Source organism: Bos indicus x Bos taurus, chromosome 1, assembly GCF_003369695.1.
Source record: "Bos indicus x Bos taurus breed Angus x Brahman F1 hybrid chromosome 1, Bos_hybrid_MaternalHap_v2.0, whole genome shotgun sequence".
Classification (NCBI taxonomy): Eukaryota; Metazoa; Chordata; class Mammalia; order Artiodactyla; family Bovidae; genus Bos; species Bos indicus x Bos taurus.
In genome coordinates this window covers 3,987,367-4,010,298 of record NC_040076.1, presented here as the reverse complement: position 1 = coordinate 4,010,298, position 22,932 = coordinate 3,987,367, and the positions used below count along the sequence as shown (strand labels likewise).

The following is a 22,932-nucleotide window of genomic DNA, read 5'->3' as shown; positions in this document are numbered from 1 at the left end:
AAGAACACGGTACACTCAGAAACGCATCCCGCCAGCCAGAACCCTGCCATGAACTAAGCAACCAGACTGAAATAACTGCACACATGTTCTGCTTTCAAAGTCCACATCGCCAGAGACTCGGGAAAACAATGGTACTTGTCCCAGATCCTCGCTCAGACAGCTCTGTGATGCAACCACACCGGGCCTCGGCTTTGCCATGTGGGAAATGGGGAGATGGCACGATCATCTCTAACGCTGATGGATTCCACCAGCATTGAACACAGGCCTCCCCAGCCCTGGCCCCAGCCTCAAGGAGCTCCAATAGAGGGGTGCGGGAAGGAGGGTGCTGGACAGATGGAAGGTGTAATGACCTCATTTCTGAGCACAGATTTCACTCTGTTCAGGAAAGGGACAGTATGACACAAGGGGCATGTCACAGGATGATGTTGAGTCTCCACTGCATTTTGAGCAGAGAAATGAGGGACTACCCCAAGTAGAATGAGTGGCTGGAGAGGGGATTTACACCCATGACAGTCTGGCCGCTTGTCAACACTACACAGTGGGTAGCTGTGGCACCCCCAAGCTGTGTGACTTTGGCCAGCTCACATAACCTTTGCGTTTCCCTTCCCCATTTGTTAAAGGGGGAGGAGAACAATTACCCAGCCTGTCCTTGAGACAGTTAAATGCTTTCATGTAACCATATGCCCATAAAGTTATAGCTAATAATAATAATTAACTTAATTACACTTAAATACACTTGTGCTTCCCCGGTGGCTCAGATGGTAAAGAATCCACCTGCAATGCAGGAGATCCCAGTTCGATTCCTGGGTTGGGAACATCCCCTGGAGAAGGGATAGGCTACTCACTCCAGTATTCACGGGTTTCCCTTATGGTTCAGATGGTAAAGAATCCTCCTGCAGTGTGGGAGACCTGGGTTTGATCCCTGGGGCTGGGAAGATCCCCTAGAGGAGAGAATGGCCACCTACTCCAGTATTCTTCCCTTGAGAATCCCCATGGACAGAGGAACCTAGCCAGCGACAGTCCATGGGGTCGCAAAGAGTCAGACACAACTCAGTGAATAAGCACAGCATGATTATTAAAATATTAATATGTGATATGTCACGTGTGTATGCTCAGTTCAGTTCAGTTGCTCAGTCGTGTCTGACTCTTTGCAACCCCATGAATCGCAGCACACCAGGCCTCCCTGTCCATCACCAACTCCTGGAGTTTACCCAAACTCATGTCCATCGAGTCAGTGATGCCATCCAGCCATCTCATCCTCTGTCGTCCCCTTCTCCTCCTCCAATCCCCCAATCCCTCCCAGCATCAGAGTGTGTGTGCTCAGTCACATCCAATTCTTTCTGACCCCCCAGGCTCCTCTGCCCATGGAATTTTCCAGAATACTGAATTTCCCAAGAATACTGGAGCAGGTTGCCATTTCCTACTCCAGGGGATCTTCCTGATCCAGGAATCTAAGCCACGTCTCTTGCACCTCCTGAATTGGCAGGCGGATTCTTTACCACTGTGCCACTTAGAAAGCCCATGTGATATGTAATAGTATATAGTAATAATAACTATTTTAAATATTTAATATTTTTATCTATATTTAGCATACTCTAAATGCTTTGGTTTCTTGGAGGGTTTAACACTTTATTCTACAAAAGACCCTGGCACATAAGTACTCAATTAACTTTCACTGATATTTTTTACAATTATATGATTTACGAAGATTATGACTCGGTGTGGCTCAAAAAGAGGGTGCAGTGTGCTGGGTGATGAGGGTGGGGTTGCTGCAATTTGTGCAACCAGCTAGGACTAGATGAGCCGGCTGCCAAAGGCTATAGATGGCGAGATGAGGAGTTTGAACTTGACTCTATCAATAGTGGGAGTCTCTCTGTTGTAGTCCTCATTAAGAATCTATTGATTCTCAATTTAACATGCTCAGTTATCCGGCTTGACAGCCAACAGTAAACTAAAGGCAGAGAGTTTGTGGGGAGGAGGAACAAGGGACAGAAAACCACACCAGATGTGCTGGGAAGAAACGAACCAACTATGAGAAAAATGGAGAGGTTAAGCTCCACGACCTCACCTTTCTGGGCCTTCCAACCTCAATTAACTTCTAACTGACTAAATCCAGCTTAGGAGAAAAAAAAATTTTGACTAAAAAGATTCAACCATGTTCAACATACTGTGTTGAAGATTCTGGGAAAAATATGAAATGTTTTAAATGCTTCCAAAATTATTATTAAAGATGAAAGCTTTGGGATTTATAAGGGGAAAGATCTCCTAGAAGAAGGAAAAACTGCATGACTGGAATTCTACACCCCTGAACAGGAAAGTCTAACCAGAGTCCTCCTGAAATTCAAGAGACCTGCTTCTCAAAGGAGGAAATGCGACAATGTGGCCTTCTAACCCTGAAAACTCAGGGCAAAGTGAGGTACGAACATGGACGTCAGGGAATCTTGACGTCAGCACAGATCCACGGAGGAACCATCTAAAAAACCCAAGTCTGATTATTACTAGACTGCATCATGCATGTTTTGCTGTTTAGTTGCTCAGTCCTGTCCAACTCTTTGGGACCCCGTGGACTGTAGCCCTCCAGGCTCCTCTGTCCATGGGATTTCCCAGGAAAGAATACTGGAGTGGGTTGCCACGCCCTTCTCCAGGGGATCTTCCTAACCCAGGGATCGAACCCACATCTCCTGCACTGCAGGAGGAATTTTTTCTTACCACTGAGCCACCAGGGAGACACGCATCATGCATGACCAGACATTAATTCCGGATCTTTAGGTAGGCTATAAATACCTCATCAGGTCAAAAAGGAAAATTACCCAGTGCAGCACTTCTTTTAAATAAAAATTCCCTTCTTTGCCATTTGTGGGAAACTCGTGAACCCGAAGGTAAAAATGAACCTAGAATTCAGAACAAATACCTAGCTACCAAGTCAATCCCCTGTCAAGGTCCTCCTAATAGACACACTCACCTTCAGAACCCTTAAGATTAAGCTTATAATATGCAACTGTGGCAGAGACGTTACATGGGTTCCTTTCTCATGTGGGAAGTTAGGAAATGTAGCTTTTCAGCCCAGTCACACCTATATGGGGGCCCGATGCCTGTGTTACACAGCCAATAGAATACAAATTCCTACAATGCTGGCCACTTCCAGAATCTAGCCCTGACACTTTCATGGAGACCCTCCTGTCCTCCCCCTTTTCTTCTCTACACACCAAGTGCAGAGAAGCCTGAAGACAAGCAGGTTGAGCAGCCCTGGGTCCTTGAATGATCTTGTAGAGAAAGAGAACCTATAGGAGACTAACAAGCAATCATAGCAATCATAAACCTCCCAGTATACGCAGCTGCTTAAATTTGGGGTTGTACATGAAAGGGGTCAGCCTATCTCGATGAAAAACTGCATTGGGTTAAAGAACTTTGGGGAGAACCTTCTGGATGGTCACAAAGCCACCAGCTCCAAACCCAAAAATCTTGGAAATTTACTATCATGGAGGTTAAATTAATTTCACAGGCTTACAATCGAGACTTACTGGATTCCTGAAGACCCAGACTCATCAGCTACCATTCAGAACTAGAAGTTAACCACTCCCACATGGCAACTCCAAGCGACTGCATTCTCTCCTTACAATTTCAGTTCAGTTCAGCCGCTCAGTTGTGTCCGACTTTTTGCGACCTCATGGACCCACAGCACGCCAGGCCTCCCTGTCCATCACCAAACCCATGTCCATTGAGTTGGTGATGCCATCCAAAGATCTCATCCTCTGTCGTCCCCTTCTCCTCCTGCCCTCAATCTTTCCCAGCATCAGGGTCTTCTCCAATGAGTGAGCTCTTCGCATCAGGTGGCCAAGGTATTGGAGCTTCAGCTTCAACATCAGTCCTTCCAATGAACACCCAGGACTGATCTCCTTTAGGATGGACTGGTTGGATCTCCTTGCAGCCCAGGAGACTCTCAAGAGTCTTCTCCAACACCACAGTTCAAAAGCATCAGTTCTTCGGCGCTCAGCTTTCTTTATAGACAATTTAGTTGACACCAAAATGACAAAGCCAAAGAAAGTGATATCGTGAGCACAGCCAACAAGCTCAAAGCAAGGGCTACCCAACAACGTGGGGTGTGAGATGGAAGGAGAATGATATTCACTGAAAGAAAAACCTGCTAAAGGCAGTATGTCAAACTGTTTTTCTTCCACAGCAAAGTGAAATCTGCATTTTTATACACTGACATGTAGCTCGGTGACTGGCACAGCTCAATCCCTCTGACAAAGGGCAGCATTCCAACCTTTCTTTAGAGCAAGAGTCAACGTGTCTTCACAAGTCAGCAACACCTGCATCGGCTTGGCAGGCCTCTCAGCATATGTAAATAATGAACCGCCATACGCTGAGGCTGGAACCAAGAAGGAAAACCTGGATGTTTGCACTGTTGGGAAATGTTTTCAGACACTGCTTTGTTGACACAGTAAGAGGAATAGCATCAAAAATTGCTCATTCTTGGGAATTAATATCCTCCAGCACGACACAGGAGGTCCTGAATTGAGTTGCCAGTTTTTTAAAATGGGGAAGGGCCCCACCAAGAGAAACAACAATATTAGTAAGAAATTCTTTTCTCTGATTGTCTAACGACACCACCCAGTGAAAGATGGAAGCTTTAAACACGGAAATGAAATCATTCCAAAAATGCCCACCAGGATTCCCTGGGGACTTGAGATAGCAATTTTGGCCCAAACAGCCACCAGAGGTGGTTAACCATGACCTCTGACCCAACTTAAAAGACTCATCCTCACACACCTGGGTCTATGCACCTGTTTCAGAACAGGTCCATTTCCACTGTATTGGAATGTATCAGTATTTGAAGGACAGTCTTTGACTGGGAAGGTAGGAGAGACACCCTACTCTTGACCCAGCAGTCTAAAGATCTCTGTCCATCTCTTCATGCAGAAAGAGAGGACTGAACAGTGATTGAGAACTTAGGTTCAGGGGCCAGGAAGACTACAGACTGATTCTCATAACATCATGGAATTTCAAGTTTCCATCTGTGAATGAGGCTAAATTACTCATCCCATCCCCAAGTGAGTGATGATGATCCAATGTAGTAAACACAAAAGCACGTATTAGGCTTAGAACATAAAAAATGATCAATAAAAGTTATCATCACTAGCATCTACCACTCAGCATGTAATGTCAGAGACCCTGCAAACAGTAGGGAAACTGAGAAATTTCCAGGTGGTACAGTGGTAAAGAATGTGCCTGCCAATGCAGGAGACACAAGAGACACGGATTCGATCTCTGGGTAGGAAGATTCCCCTGGAGGAGGAACTGGCAACCCACTCCAGTATTCTTGCCTGGGATATCCCATGGACAGAAGAGCCTGGCAAGCTCTGCAAAGGGTCAAACACAACTGAGCATGCACACATACAATGAAACTTCAGGGCTTCCAAGAAGACCCTCCTTGTTCACAAAATACATTTCCTACCCAGCTGAATAATAACAACAACAACAAAAATCTATAATTAGTTGCTGTTTTTTAATTATTTCTCTGCAACACATACCTTTCAGAGAAGTAAGCTTATCAGTATAAAGTGCTCACTGAAGCCACAGATAAGAGGCCCCTTTTACAAACAATAAACCAAAGCTCAGAGAGGTCAACGTTGTTGCCCAAATTCCTGAAAGTAGCTGAGTGGCAATGCCAACGTAGGTCCATTTGATACTAGAGATGTCTTTTCCTATAGAATGCTGCCAGATACTGGTAACAGCATTCCTTCTGACAGGAAAGTTTTTATTGCTAGAGAGAGTGAAAGGAAGAAAAGAGAATGTGAAAACATTATGTAAATGGAAGGAATGAACAGGGCAGGGTATGGAAGAGAAAGCAGAGTCAGGAAGCATTTTAATGACGATAGGGCTGCCCTGTAAGAGACAGCTCAGCAATCCTCACAAACCCACATCACGTACAACCTTTAAATTATAGCAGCTACTCACCGACCCGGTGCCAAAAAGAGTATTTATATGCATAGAGTACGTCCTATATATTATTTTAAAAGACATCACAAGGTTTAATTTAAATCTCCTCACACTACTCTAAGGGTGGTAGAGAAGCAAGATTTTCATGCATGAATTATCTCTTCTAAGAATTTGAATACATTTATTTGCTTTGAGTATTGCTGATAATTCTGGAAATTCAATAAACTTCTTTAAGATTAACACAGTACCTACAAAAGTAATTCTGAGGGCGAAAAATACCAGGAAAATCACTTAACTCTTCTTGTGAATTTTTTTTTAACCACATTTACTTTATAACAGAATCTGGCAATTGAGTTTTAATAGTATTCTGAGTTTTCGTGGAGACTCCATCTGGGTTCCAAAAAAATCAACATATGCAACATTTGTAACTGAACAGAATGTTGATTCAAAATATAAAGAAAGAGGGATTGTTCTCTTAATGTCATTTATGATGAGAGGTGGCTAAATAATTAATACCAAAAAATGGAGTTAAATAGACTAGATTAAAAAGAAAAAGATTAGACAGACGCTTCTGAAACAAGAATATTACCACACCCAGAGCACTCTTCTGCTTAGTAAACGCAGCCAGAATGGACTGATTCTAAGAAATTCTAAGGGAAGTATAAAACACAATTCCTTTACGGTATACCAACAATTCAAAAAGACTCCTGAGAGTCCCTTGGACTGCAAGGAGATCCAAGCAGTCCATCCTAAAGTAGACCAGTTCATTGGAAGGACTGATGTTGAAGCTGAAACTCCAATACTTTGGCCAACTTGATGAGAACAGCTGCCCCATTTGAAAAGACCCTGATGCTGGGAAAGATTGAGGGCAGGAGCAGAAGGGGACGACAGAGGATGAGATGGTTGGATGGCATCACCGACTCGATGAACATGAGGTTGGGTAAACTCTGGGAGTTGGTGATGGACAGGGAGGCCTGGTGTGCTGCAGTTCATGGCATCACAAAGAGTCAGACACGACTGAGCAACTGAACTGAAATGAACTGAACAATTTAAGCTATGCATCCTATCTATGTAAACTCATAATCTTCCCAACAATCCTAGAAGAAGGAAATTATCATTATCAGGATCATTTCACAGATGAGAAAACCAAGTTTAAGGAATGTTGTCTAAAAGTGGAGACGTAAAAAAAAATAAAAAATAAAAGTGGAGACGTGGTGGCCTGGTGGGGATCACACTGATTTTTACTTATCTGGAAAGGAGGAAAATTAAATATAAAGAAAAATCATGAGAGCCTTCAAGAGCCAGATTTAAGTTTATTTTCACAACTGTGAGTAAGTGATGACTTGGGATAGGCTGTTAAGACATAAAATGTTAGTGGAACCAGTGGACTCTTGGACCGTTTTTTAATAAGGAAGAAAAAGGGCCAATACAGTCAAAACAGACCACGAAAAGAAAGCATGCATTTCTTTAAATTGCTCCCACTGCCCTAAATATAAAGTAAAACAAGCAGAGCAGACATCAGTTTTCTCAAACGGGGACCCATATTTCTCATTTCAACTCAGTATACGGACATATAGCCTGGTTTCTTTTCCATTCCATTGGTTTGATAATGCTGGCCCCAAAATACTAACATTATTTCATAAATCCCAAAAGGGTCTCAACCCTCAGTTAAAAATCACTGCCCAGATGGAAATTATAAGTTTCCACATGAAGTTATTTGTATATTTTTTAAACATTTATGCTTGTAAAGGGCAAGGGTCATACAGTCTTGCTCACTTTAGCAATTTCACATAGGCCCTGGGAATTGACCCAATACAAAGGTGCTCAGCATAGGGTCCCTGGAGAACTTTCAAAGGTCTTTGAACCTTCTGGAATTAGAGACAAAATTGCGTGCATAAGCACATCTGCATTTGTGTAAAAAGCAGTTCTATGGCTTTTTCCAGTAGTTATGCATGGACGTAAGAGTTGGACCATAAAAAAAGCTGAGCGCCAAAGAACTGATGCTTTTGAACTGTGGTGCTGGAGAAGATTTGAGAGCCCCTTGAACTGCAAGGAGATCCAACCAGTCAATCCTAAAGGAAATCAGTCCTGAATATTCATTGGAAGGTGTGATGCTAAAGCTGAAGCTCCAATACTTTGGCCACCTGATGCAAAGAACTGGCTCACTGGAAAAGACCCTGACACTAGGAAAGATTGAAGGCGGGAGGAGAAGGGGATGACAGAGGATGAGATGGTTGGATGGTATCGCTGACTCAATGGACATGAGTTTGAGCAAACTCATGGTGAGCCTGGTGAAGGACAGGGAAGCCTGGCGTGCTGCAGTCCCTGGGGTCGCAAAAAGTCAGACACGACTGAGCGACTGAATAACAATGGCTTTTTTACCAGCTTTTCAAATGATTGGGATCCACAGAAGTTTGTATATGAATACATTTATTCTGTGAAGGTCACTAAACTTGGCAGCAAAATCACATACAGTTTCTCCCATTAAGAAATAAAATGTACGTACCAGCAGAGCAGATCATCCCCACCAAGACGGCCACGAAATGACGTCACAACACACAGTAGCCACACAGCAGATTATGTATTTCATTCATTTATTCCACAAACTGAGTGCCTACCAAGGAAGATTAACCATATTAAGATTCTGGGTTTTAATTTAGGAGAGGGGGTGAAACTAGAGGGGCTCTGATCCCCCCTGGTGGTATCCTAGTGCTGAGACACTGCTGCTGCTGCTAAGTAGCTTCAGTCGTGTCCGACTCCGTGTGACCCCATGGACGGCAGCCGACCAGGCTCCCCCGTCCCTGGGATTCTCCAGGCAAGAACACTGGAGTGGGTTGCCATCTCCTTCTCCAATGCATGAAAGTGAAAAGTGAAAGTGAAGTCGCTCAGTCATGTCTGACTCTTCGTGACCCCATGGACTACAGCCTACCAGGCTCCTCCATCCATGGGATTTTCCAGGCAAGATTACTGGAGTGGGGTGCCATTGCCTTCTCCAGCTAAGACACTAAGATTCTAAAAATCTACAAAATTAAAAACTTTCAGCTACATACTGCAGGAGACCCAGCATCGATCCCTGGGTCAGAAAGATCCCCTGGAGTAAGAAATAGCAACCCACACCAGTATTATTGCCTGGAGAAGCACATGGACAGAGGAGTCTGGTGCAGGGTCACAAAGAGTCAGAAACGACTGAGCACGCTCGCTTGCATGCACAAACATACGCACTTACCTACATTTCCTGTCCAACAGACAACCGACAGAATGCTAAGCTCGTTACTTTCAAAATCACTGGCTTTATCATTGCTCATTCCTACTTTAAAAGCCAAAATACTTTTAGAAAAGGTTTGCACTGATTTAGACAACTGTGAAGTGTAGCCGCTCTCAGATGAAACGGGGTGTCCACATTTCACAAAGGGGAGTATTTTATGGGCAGTAAATATTTAAATGCCTATTAAATAAACACAAACATGGCCTTCTATTCACCGTATGGTAGGGGGCAGAATTCACCATCTTGCTGAAAATAAATCAAGACTCTGAGTGGCTCACTTTTATCAGATCAAAGGTGATCAAAGAAATGTGTTTTGGACCAACAATAGCATTCAGCTTGATGGAGCATGTGGGCCACGTCCCTGGAGAGGATCTGTGTACAGTAAGCCACAGAAAACCCCCTGGCTTTGCTGACCACTTGGACTGCTCTAGCAGGGGCAGAGTCACTCACTGGGTTTGGGGGAATGAGCCCTGCAGGCCTAACTCAAGTCTGTCTCTTCCCTCTCTCTTGGGATCTTCCAGGCCCACGGAGAACCCAAGATCCGACCCGCTCTGGATCATGTGGCGGGTAATTTTAGTAGAGAGGATGCCTACTGGTGTCCAGGGCTGGGTCTGCATAGGTGGGCGAGTTGTGCCCACTTGATCAGACAACTGTACCACATATACCTGTTCTCAAGCAGTTCCCTACCAGCAGCGAAACCAAAACCTATAACCACTAACCCAGTTTAAGAGAGGATTTCAGAGAGAAGGTCTGTTTCTTTAGGTTAATGCCCAGTCACAGAATGAATGACAAGGCTGTACAGTGGAGTTAAACCAGAACTTGAGCTGGTAACAGGTCTTAGGTCTCTGTAGAGTGTATTTCATTCTATAATTCAAAGTGAATTTCCAGAACAAGTATTCAAGTGTGAGTATTCTGATGCACCTACTAAGGCTTTAAGTTCAGGATGAATTATCAATGGTTAATAGGTGGTCAAGAGACTCAACCCTGGGAATATGGAATAAATATCCACGAACTCAAATGTTCTAAGCAGATTTTCTATTCTCAACTGTGATTAACAAGACCTATCAATTTCGTAATGGAACATTCAAAAAAATTTAATACTTGGGAAATAAATCTTTGGGGCTCTGCGGCTGGAAGAAAAATGTTCTGTAGATGAATCTTCTTGACATTATTTTATCATTATCTTGACAATGTTTTTAGACAGAAGAAATCTGACTCAGCATGGCTGCTGCTGCTGCTAAGTTGCTTCAGTCATGTCCGACTCTGTGCGACCCCATGGACTGCAGCCCACCAGGCTTCTCCGTCCATGGGATTCTCCAGGCAAGGACACTGGAGAGGGTTGCCATTTCCTTCTCCAGTGCATGAAAGTGGAAAGTGAAAGTGAAGTCACTCAGTCATGTCCGACTCTTAGTGACCCCATGGACTGCAGACTACCAGGCTCCTCCATCCGTGGGATTTTCCGGGCAAGAGTACTGGAGTGGGGTGCCATTGCCTTCTCCCGACTCAGCATGGATTCTCCTTCAAAATGTTTCGTTTGTATCCTGACATTACAAGATGGCCTCCGTGGCTGAACCAAACTTTCTGTGTCTCTAGGGCTTCAGTTTCAACTAACATGGCTTGCATTATGTGGGTGGGATTTTTTCTGGAGTTCTAATTTCTGCTCTTTTACATGCTAAATCTCCAGATGGCAACATAAGTAAATCGTCCGTAGCATTTATTGATACACAATAGTAACAACTGATACACAATAGTAACAACGAATATGCAAAGAAAGCTCAGTTGGTATAGGAGTATGTGTTTGTATGAGTCCCTATTTTCAAATTCTTGGGACACATACCTAGGAGTGGAATTGCTGAATCATATGATAATTTTATGCTTAACAATTTGAGGAAGCATCAAACAGTTTTCCACAGCAGGTGCACCATTTTGTATTCTCAAGAGCAGTGCACAAGGTTCCAATTTTTCCACATGGTTCCGATTTCTCCATATACTCATCCTATTTTCTTTTTTCTCTCTCCAATTATAGCTACTCTAGTGGGTGGGCAGTGATCTCACTGTGGTTTTGATATACATTTCCCAAATGACTAATGATGCTGAGTATCTTTTCACGAGCTTATTGGTCACATGTAAGTCTTCTTCGGGGAAATGTCTCTTTGTCTTTTTTTATCATCTGGTTTTTCATTGTTGTCATTGAGTTGTATTATGATTCAACGCTCAAAGCAAGACTATTCACAACAGTCAAAAGGTGGAAATATAAACGTCCACTTCCAGATTAATAGATAAACAAAATGTAGTATGTAGAATGTATATATACTGAAATATTATTCAGTAAAAAAAAAAAAAAAGAAGAAGAATTTCTGATGCATGCTACAAAAGGAATGAACCTTGGAAACATTATGCCAAGTAAAATATACCAGTCACAAAAGGACAAATATTTCACTTACATGAAGGACTATCTGGAATAAGCAAATTTATAGAGACAGAATGTAAAATAGAAGTTGGGGGTGGGGTATTATTGCTTAATAGGTACAAAGGTTCTGATTGGGATGATGCAAAAGCTTTGGGAAAAGATGATAGTGAAGGTGGTGCTTTCCCTGATAGCTCAGTTGGTAAAGAATCCACCTGCAAGGTGGGAGACCCCGGTTTGAATCCTGGGTTGGGAAGATCCTCTGGAGAAGGGATAGGCTACCACTCCAGTATTCTTGGGCTTCCCTTGTGGCTCAGCTGGTAAAGAATCCACCTTTAATGTGGGAGACCTGGGTTTGATTCCTGGCTTGGAGAAGGGAAAAGTTACCCACTCCAGTATTCTGGCCTGGAGAATTCCATGGACCGTATAGTTCATAGGGTCCCAAAGAGTCGGACACAACTGAGCAACTTTCAGTTAAATGTTATATAACATCATAAATATACTCAACTTGGCTGAATTGTTCACTTTAAAATAGTAACTATTTTGTTATATATATTTTACCACACACACAAAAAATCAGCTCAATTTTGTTCATCTCATGTGTCCAAAATAATTTGGAAAAAAAAGAAAAAGTCAAGACATAAAAGAAGGGTGGTTTTAGATGAGGATGGTGGAGCCAGGGGGTCCTGAGGCACTTGGGAAGAGGAAACAGCATTCAGATTAGGTGGTATCAAGCTTGTAACACTTACAGCTCTACCCTGATCCATGTGTTATGGTGTGCGAATCCTTCAGCCTCTCAGAGCCTCCTTAGTTAAACAATCAAAGGCGAGGCAGTGGCGGGAATTAACCTCAGATGGTTACTGTAGGGATACAGGAAGAGGTGGCGCTAGTGGTGAAGAATCCATTTGCCAGTGCAGGAGATGCAAGAGACACGGGTTCCATCCCTGGGTCAGGAAGATCCCCTGGAGAAGGAATGGCAACCCACTCCAGTATACTTGCCTGGAGAATCCCATGGACAGAGGATCCTGGAGGGCTACAGTCCACGGGGTCCCAAAAGAGTCGGACACGACTTAGCGACGAACACCCAGGAAACTATCTGCCTGAAGGGCCCGATGCAGGGACAGACCTCGGGAACACTCCGTAAGTGCAGCAGGCCTGCACCCCGCCCCCCTCCTAAGACTGCAGTCTTCTCCACGTGACTCGAGCCCAATCCAGACACTGCCCTCTCCATGTTATTCTCTGTGCTGTTCTGTGTCTTTTAAATATTTCATGACAGAATCTTAAAAGCAAGTAAAAATTGCTCCTTATATAACACACTGATGTAACCAAATTGATGGAATTAAGTGTAGGAAAACATTAACCCTCCCTGACATCCTTCAAAAAATCCACTCAGCAGAAGAGGAAAAAAGAAGTCTCAAAGGAAATAAGCTACATGCTAATCGTGGGTACCTCTGAAAGCAGGTCAAGGGGTAGGTTTTGATTGTTCTCTTTTTGACTGTCTATATATTACTATTTTTCTGTAATAAATGTGCAAGGAAAAGAGAATAAAAGCCTGGCTCAGAGTTCAACTTCTCTCAAGTCTTCCTTGCCCCTTCCTCCCCTCCACCACCAGAGGCCATCACTCACACTCTGCGTATTCCATCTACCTTATCACGATATGGACTTCCCTGGTGGCTCCGTCAGTAAAGAATTTGCCTACGGTGGAGGAGACCTGGGTTCAATCTATGGGTCGGGAAGATCCCCTGGAGAAGGGAATGGCTACCACTCCAGTATTCTTGCCTGGAGACAGAGGAGCCTGGCAGGCTACAGTCCATGGGGTCACAACGAGTCAGACACGACTGAGCAATTAATACATCATGATATGGAAGAAGGTCCTAGCTCACATTTGCAGGAATTGTACCAGGGCTGGACCCTCCTCTGAATCCTGACACATGTCAACTGATTCAGTACTTGCAATAACTGGAGTTGGTGGGTACTGAGTTTTGGTTGTGCTTAGTTGCTCAGATTGTAGCCCACCACGCTCCTTTGTCCATGGAATTCTCCAGGCAAGAATACATCCCTCCCTCAGGGGATCTTCCTGATCCAGGGAAGATCCTCCATCTTACAGGGGAAGAAACTGAAGCCCCAAGATCACAATAATTTGCCCATAGTCACTCCCACCATCTGTGATAAAGTTGGTTCCGCACCCATACAGTATGGTTCCTGAACCCACACTCTTTTGCCTCGACACTCTGCCCTCTCCTAGATGTATTCCTAGGGCTGTCACTGCCTTTCTCATTGTCCACATGCAATGACTTTCCTGTCTCCTCTGCCACACTGAAACAGGAGCTATGTCCGATGAATCTCGACCTACAATATCCATGCCCTACTCAGTTCTACTATTAAACCATTGGCTGAACTTATCGGTGTTCAATACCACATCCCAAACCAAATGGAATTTTTAGGTTACTTACATATAACACATATGCCGCTACTCCTATTTCCATGAGGGTGGTGAGCATCACTGATAATAAGAGCAAAGAGTGACTCATCTGTCCCCTCAAATGATCCCCTCGGCCAGGAAGCAGTTAGTCAAATTTCTCTTCAGGAAACTTGCTGCTGCTGCTAAGTCACTTCAGTCGTGTCCAACTCTGTGCGACCCCAGAGACAGCAGCCCACCAGGCTCCCCCGTCCCTGGGATTCTCCAGGCAAGAACACTGGAGTGGGTTGCCATTTCTTTCTCCAATGCATGAAAGTGAAAAGTGAAAGTGAAAGTGAAGTCGTGTCTGACTCTTTGTGACCCCCATGGACTGCAGCCCACCAGGCTCCTCCATCCATGGGATTTTCCCCAGTAAAGTTCACATTAGGTCACTAGGTGCGCTTCTGACCCTCACAGCGAAAAGAAAGAAACACGAGACTAATCATAGAGAACATCACAAGAGGAGGCAGAAAACAGGGGCCCTATAGAGACTTCACCCCTCACGATATCCACCTACTGCAGTTAATGAAGCTCCACAGGCAGGAAACGGAGGGAACTGGCTTAGAAATGGTGAAATCCAGCACAGGTTTAGTAGGAGAGAAAAACAGAAATCTTTTTAAAACCCCAACATTACTCATTTAGTTTCAGCCTAAAAGCAGAGAAATGATGACAACAATAAAGTTGATAATTTGGAGAGACCAATCATAACTCTGGGCTTCCCTTGTAGCTCAGCTGGTAAAGAATCTGCCTGCAATGCAGGAGACCCAGGTTCGATCCCTAGATTGGGAAGTTCCCCTGGAGAAGGAAATGGCAACCCATTCCAGTATTCTTGCCTAGAGAATCCCATGGACAGAGGAGCCTGGCAGGCTACAGTCCATGGGGTTGCAAGAGTCAGACACAACTTAGAGACTAAACCACCATCAACAACCATAACTCAGACGGTAAAGAATCTACCTGCAGTGTGGGAGACCATGGGTTTGACCCCTGGGTCAGGGAGATCCCCTGAAGGAGGGATGTATTCTTGCCTGAAGAATTCCATGGACAAAGAAGCGTGGCGGGCTACAGTCCGTGGGGTCACAGAAGACTCGGACACGACTGAGCAACTAAAGCACAACCAAAACTCAGAGGTTTCCCAGGGGGTGCTAATGGTAAAGAATCCACCTGCCAATGCAGGAGACATAGGAGATGTGGGTTTGATTGCTGGGAAGATTCCCTGGAGGAGAAAATAGCAACCCACTCCAGTATTCCTGCCTGGGAAATCCCATGGACAGAGGAGCCTAGTGGACTCCATAGTCCATAGGGTGCAAAGAGTTGGACATGACTGAGCGTCTGAGCACAACCATAACTCAGACACTGGAGAAATATGGTGGTTTAGTTGCTAAGTCACGTCCAACTCTTGTGATCCCATGGACTGTAGCCTGCTAAGCTCCTTTGACCAAGTGATTGTCCAGGCAAGAATACTGGAGTGGGCTGCCATTTCCTTCTCCAGGGGAATCTTCCATACCCAGGAATCTAACCCAAGTTTCCTACACTGCAGGCAGATTCATTACCAACTGAGCTATGAGGGAAGCCTATTACTCCTCTTAACAGTTCTAGAAGGAAAGTACTTACCCCCAATTAAATGAAGCAATCCAAAGCACAGACATTTCAAGTGACTTATCCAAGGTCACAAGCTAGTAAATGGTAAAGCTATGATTTTTATTCCCAGTGTATCCTTCTTTTCTCTCTCTTTCAGACACCTACCTCAGAATTCTAGGATTTCACCTACAAGGCCCTTGACATGGCCATGAGCAAAGAGATTAAACTATCCAACTTGAAAGTGTAACGTTTAGACTGAAGGCGAAGATTTTTACTTATTTTGGCTTCTATACAATCAAGTGGATTTATAAGCCATTTCTCCGCTGAAGTTACGTATGCATTTAAAAAATATTCCAGTAATGTCGCCACCAACTAGAGCTCCCACTGCTGCTACTGCTGCTGCTAAGTCACTTCAGTCGTGTCCAACTCTGTGCGACCCCATAGCCGGCAGCCCACCAGGCTCCCCCGTCCCTGGGATTCTCCAGGCAAGAACACTGGAGTGGGTTGCCATTTCCTTTTCCAATGCATGAAAGTGAAAAGTGAAAGTGAAGTCGCTCAGTCGTATCCGACTCTTAGCGACCCCATGGACTGCAGCCTACCAGGCTCCTCCGTCCATGGGATTTTCCAGGCAAGAGTACTGGAGTGGGGTGCCATTGCCTTCTCCCACAGCACACAGAAATCCCAAAACCCCGTATTAAGAATGGATGATCTTTCCATTACTGTTCCACCAAAGTAAACAAAGACTACACCAACACTACAACAATTAAAGGAAAGAACACAAGCATTTTTGATAGTTCAAAAGGATTCAAAGACAACCATGGAGACACATGTTCTTTTAGAGGGCGAGCTTTTGGAATTTACTCCAAAGGACCTTCATCTACAATTATATAAACGTTTATGTCTTACCTATGAAAATATGGATCTTTCTAACTTTTTGATCATAAAAATGGAAAGAAACCAGCAATCAGCGGGTTGGAGGTATCCATGGAGGGGACATTCAAAGAACCCACACTTCTCAATATTTTTCCATTATATTGTTTATCTCCACACGCAATTCTAAATAGATCAAGAATACTGGAGTGGGTAGCCATTCCCTTCTCCAGGGGATCGTCCCTGACCCAGGGATTGAACCCAGGTCTCCTGTATTGTAGGCAGATTCTTTACCATCTGAGCCATCAAGGAAGCCACATAAGGCAACATTACATTATAAAATCAATAACATATACTTTATATTGGTATTTTAGAGAAGGAAATGGCAACTCACTCCAGTATTCTTGCCTGCAGAATCCCAAGGACGGAGGAGACTGGTGGGCTACAGTCCATGGGGTCGCACAGAGTCAGACACAACTGAAGCGACTTAGCAGCAGCAGCAGCATGTTGGCATTTGGGAATCTTTAAAAATAGAGCTAAAGACTCTTTTTAAAATAAAAAGGACCAATATATCCAGACGAAACTCTAACCCAAAAAGACACATGTACCCCTGCGCTCACAGCAGCACTATTTATAAAAGCCAAGATATGGAAACAATCTAAAAGTCCATAGACAGATGAATGGATTAAAAAAGATGTATCCAAGCACACAATGGAATACCACTCAGCCATAGCAAGAACAGAATACTGCCATGTGCAGCGACGTGGATGCCACTGGAGATTATCATACTGAGTCAAATGATTCAGGAAGACAAATCAATTATCACTTACACATGGAATCTAAACTACGACACAAATGAATCGACCTGCGAAACAGACACAGAACCACAGACGCAGAGAACAGACTGGTGGTTGCGAAGGGGAGGAGGCTGGGGAGGGAGGCTGAAGTCTGCAGACGTGAGCTTTTATATAGAGAGTGGATAAGCAACAAGGTCCTACTGTACAGCACGGAGAGCTGTCTCCAGCATTCTGTGAAAACCATCATGGAAAAGATGATTTTTTTTAAAAGAACACACACACACACACACACACACACACAGACACATATATGACAGCAGAAATTAATACAACATTGTCAAGCAATTACACTTCGATTTTTTTTTAATCAAAAAAATAAAGATAAAAATAAATAACTCCCATCTCTCTGCCGTCCGCCTGTGCATCTCACAGCACTCTCGTGTGCTGTCAAGGCTAGCCCTTTCCACCTGCCATGCAGCGTCCCCTCATGGAATGACCCCTTCTCTGGCTGTGCCTATGAACACCCTGATCTTGGCAAGAGCCAGATATTTGCTTCCCTCCCGCAGCTTAGCAGCTAAATTCCCCACCCATGGATGACATGACTGTAACAGTCTCCCATTTGGTTTTGATGTTGTTGTTGTTCTGTTCCATCTTTTAAACCAATGTCCTCATTTATCAGGAATGAACTGAAAGGAGAAAGACATGGCTCTCTACTGCCCTTCTGTTAACCTAACTCACTTGGGAAACTTTCCGGAGGAAGAAGGTAAAGGTGAGGGGGAATGCCCCAGGCTCCTAAATGAGAATTACCCATTACCCACTTGGAAGGCAGCTGACATTGAAAAAGGAAGTGAAGTGAAGAGAAAGTCACTCAGTCATGTCTGACTCTTTGCAACCCCATAGACTATACATTCCATGGAATTCTCCAGGCCAGAATACCGGAATGGGTGGCCTTTCCTTTCTCCAGGGGATCTTCCCAAGCCAGGGATCGAACCCAGGTCTTCCGCATTGCAGGCAGATTCTTTACCAGCTAAGCCACAAGGGAAGACCAAGAATACTGGAGTGGGTAGCCCATCCCTTCTCCAGGGGATCTTCCCAACCCAGGAATGGAACCGGGGTCTCCTGCATTGCAGGCGGATTTTTTACCAACTGAGCTATCAGGGAAAGCACTACCTTTACCACCATCTTTTCCCAAAGCTATCAGGGAAGCCATTGATAACGAAACTCCCTATCTATTAGAATACCAAACCAAAAAGATGCAAAGAAAAGCAGACAACCTTATCAGTCACCTCTACTATGCTTCAGTCCACAGGATGAGATTCCAGACAATCCCTAGTAAGCCATAAGGACACATGAACTAGGATAAAAGTCCTCTGAAATGGCAGTACTGAAAAGCTAGGGCAAGTTCCCCACAGCCCCCTCCCTGGAGAAGTGCATGACAATACACTGCCCACCAGGTAATACTCGTCAAGGATTTAAGATGCTAGAGGAAAGGCATTCATGAAATGCAAAATGCCCATGATTGTGTTGGGCCCAGAGGCTGTCCCTCAAATTCTCTGCAAGGGTGACTCAAACCACGCCCTCCGCCCCTTCCCTACCTTCCAGTGATGGGAGGTTTACTAATGTGCACCTGCGGTTTTAAAGGGACCAGAGGTGAAAGTTATTACCATTCTGTTCAAAGTACACGAGTAAACTAACTGTGGACAAGTTCACCACATGCCACTTGAAATGGACTAACAAGGGTCCAATAACAAAAAATTTAGGGTGGGATTTTTGAAAGAGATTCTCCAATATGTTTTGGGCCATGAAGAGGAAGGTAATACACATGACAAGTGGTTGACCTTTTCAAGACCCAAAACATGATCAGACCGAACCAAAAAGGGGTGTGTGAACTGGAAAGGCGAGTCGAACCTGATTACAGGCAAGAAAGGGGCTCTCAGAGCAAAACAAGAGCTAAAGTAGGGAGGAGTTTTCTGTTTTGGAGGTAAATGAAACATCAGACTGCAGAGAACCCTAAATGATCCTCGAACATTTCTCGGGCACTCTCGAACTCATCATGGAATTCATCAGCTAACTATCCTGGCACGATGAAAATCCTTTTTCTCATTGACTATAAAGAAAGATATCTGCACCTAGAGAAGCAGGAAAAAAATGTATTAATAGAGACCCAACAGCACCGGTGGGATCAGGGACTGTGTGAGCCGTTACAAAGTCTAATCACTGTTCAGACATCAGGATTATTGGCCACAAGGGTGAAAAGAAGGCGCCTGACTCACCCTCAGCACTGCATGCAGAAGGAGCCTTTTAAAACCTCCACCAGGGACAACCACTGCTGATCCAGTGGTTAAGACTCCCAACGTCCAGTGCAGGAAGCCTGGGTTTGATCCCTCATCCACGTACTAGATCCCACATGCCACAACCAAGAGTCTGCTTGCCACAACAAAGATCTGGTGCAGCCAAACAACACATATTTTTAAATTAAAAAACCTCAATCAGATCATGTCTCCCACACACTCTCTTTCAAAGGCCTCCCATCTCAGTAAGTCCTACCAGCTCCTCCCCTGATCAAACTCACCCCCTGGGGTCTCCCTGCTTGCTCTCTCCAGCCAGACCCCAGGGGCCTGGGCCCTCGAATTGGATCACTCCCCACCTGTTAACAAAAGATCTCACCCTCACCCCCTCAACATCTTTGTTCCAAAGTCATCCGTGCACGGAATTCCCTGGCTGCCCAGTGGCTAGGATTCTGCACATCCACTGCAGGGGACATAGGTTCAATCCCTGGTCCAGGAACTAAGACCTCTCATGGCATGTGACACAGCCAAGTTAAAACAAAACAAAGTCACCCATGCAGTTGTTATTTAGTTGCTAAGTCGTATCTGACTCTTTTGTGACCCTCTGGACTGTAGCCCACCAGGCTCCTCTTTCCATGGGATTTCCCAGGCAAGGATACTGGAGTGGATTGCCACTTCCTTCTCCGGGCGATCTTCCAAAACCAGGGATGGAACCCATGTCTCCTGCTTGGCAGGCAGATTCTTTACCACTGAGCCACGTGAAATGTACAGTGTCATGTAATTACCATTAAAATGGTCATACCGAACAGTTTCACTGCCCTTAAAATTCTATGCTTTACCGATCCGTCAATGCCTCCCTTCCCCAAGCTCCTAGCAACTAACAGTCCTTTTACTGTCTCCACAGTTTTGCTTTTTTCAGCAATGTTATGCAGTTGGACTCATCCAGTATGGAACTTTTTGAGATTAGCTTCTTTCACTTGGTAACATGCATTTAAGTTTCCTCCACGTCCTTCATGGCTTGAAAGATAGTTTTTAGCCCTGAATAATATCCCATTGTCTAGATATCCCATGGTTTATTTACCCATTCACCTACTGAAGGACATCTTGGTGGCTTCCAAGTTTTGGTAATTGTGAATAAAGCTGCCACAGACATCCATGTGCAGAGATTTTGTGTGGATGCTTGTATGGTTTTAATAGCATCTTACGAGCAGAGAAATGTAAAGTATAACCTTCATGAGCTGAAGACAAAATAGGCTTCACACTCTCTAAGAAAGTCGTCCTTTCTAAGAATATTTCTGAGAAGCTAAATTTGTCAAAGAAGGCTGGTTTTAGTTTTATAAACACATGAATCCAATTCCAACACTATGGTTTTTTCCATGCACTTCAAATGGATCATAAACTCTGAAACATCATATAGGTTTTGAATCTTTTCTCTTGTTCCTATTAATAACGCTTCTCTGTGGGATTTTGCCATCAATTCCATTACACTTAGCCCATTACCACCACTGGTGCCACCAGCCCCTGAGTTCTGTTGGGGCATCTACCATACCCACCACACCCATCCATGCCTGGATCCCACGAGCCTGTCACTAAGACACAGAGCAGGTGCTGAAAGAACTGTTGACTGCAAAAGGCATTTTGAACATCCAACCAAGCATTCAACCGAGACTGTGACAAATCTCAAGACAAAGACTCATAAAAGTCCCTTGGGACTTCCCTGGCAGTCTGGTGGTTAAGACTCCAAGCTTCCAACGTAGGGAACACGAGTTTGATTCCTGACTGGGGAACCAAGATCCCACATACTGAGTGGCGTGGCCAAAAAAACGGAAGAGAAAAAGGACTCATGACAGTCGCTGGACCACAGATACAGAAAGAGAGTAGACGAGCATTCATTCACTCAACCATGTCAAAATCTACACGCTGACTGCTACACAAAAACTAGAGAAAGGGGGTCATCTCAAGTCAGAGATCCATCTCTTTAGAAAAGGGGAGCTCACCACCCCCAAACAGACTGCACGCAGGCTCATGGGCCCTCAGGGCTCGAAGGCCCACCAGTCACAGCAGGTTGAAGGGGAAACATGAGGAAAGATGACGCCCAAGAGCCCAAACGTGTTTCAAGCCATGAAACACTAGAAACCATTTCTAAAGTCAAAATCCATGCTCAACAATTTCTAAAATCAAAATGCCTTCCTAATATGGAAAACCCCACACAACCATACCACTCAGGACTGAACTCCTGGACTGTGTCATACCAGGTTTAACAGCTGAAACTGAAGGGCTTCCCTGGTGCTCCAGTGGCGAAGACTCCAGGGTCCCAATGCAACAGGCCAAGATTCAGTCCCTGGTCAGGGAACTAGGTCCCACAGGCCACAACTAAGACTTGGCACTGCCAAATAAAAATAAATATTTTAAAATTTAAATTTAAATTTAAAATTTAAATTTAAAATTTAAATAAATTTAACTTATTTTAATTTAAAAAAATTCAAATGGAACTACAAGGCATTTCGGAAGGCCGTCCATCTTACATTTGTAAATGCAGACGTTTCCAAAATGTCTACTCAAGGCTGACATTTTGCAGACGAATTCCCCACATCCTGTATTTACCACATTCAAAGTACTCTTGGTGCCTCACACCCACTACCACTTCTGACTTAAAAAGAGAACCAGAGAGGAGGCCAGGTGGATACACAGACAGGGGTCACCCGAACTCAGGTGAAAATTTTCAGTCTGATTTCAAATTACAGAAGTAGAGGAGGCTGGCAATTTGAGTTTAAATGCCAACTTGATGTGTTTTTGAAAAGACATAAATATTTAACATTTTGATCTGCTTTTTTTTTGCTTTCTTTTAAACCATAAAGTCCCAATGAAAAAGTAATCCATGTACAATGTACCCAATTACTTGGCAAGCACTCCCATCCATGTTCCCTTGATTTAGCAACAAAATGGTGCCTTTTCCCATTTTGGTTAATTTCTCCACTGCTGAAAAGTACTTCCAGGTCCAATCTCTTCTTTAGTTTCCATTTTCATCCTATCTGAAACCCCCTAGAGAAAAAGAAAGAAAAGAACACACAACCAGCAGATAACACAATACTTGAAACACCAAAATTGTAAAATGCAGCTGTAGCATCTGGGTCTAAAGAAAAAACGTCTAAATAAATAATGCAGTAATATGAAGCTAAAAGTTGAATCTTGATACATAATACCTCTATTATAGGCCTGTGTAGTCAAAGCTGTGGTTTTTTCCCAGTAGTCATGTATGGATATGAGAGTTGGACCATAAAGAAGGCTGAGTGCCGAAGAATTGATGCTTTCCAACTGTGGTGTTG

The 22,932-nt window shown here is 44.1% G+C and overlaps 1 protein-coding gene across 5 annotated transcripts in view; it reads right to left on the bottom strand.

The window, feature by feature from the left end:
* TIAM1 (T cell lymphoma invasion and metastasis 1) overlaps positions 1 to 22,932 on the bottom strand; it is a 465,511-nt gene that overhangs the window by 203,438 nt on the left and 239,141 nt on the right. Inside the window, exon 2 of one of the 5 annotated variants that reach the window (XM_027538994.1) lies at positions 8,450 to 8,557. The exons of the other annotated variants lie outside the window; for them this stretch is intronic. The gene's annotated coding sequence lies outside the window, so the exon portion shown is untranslated. The remainder of the gene's footprint in view (positions 1 to 8,449; positions 8,558 to 22,932) is intronic. 5 annotated transcript variants of the gene reach the window in all.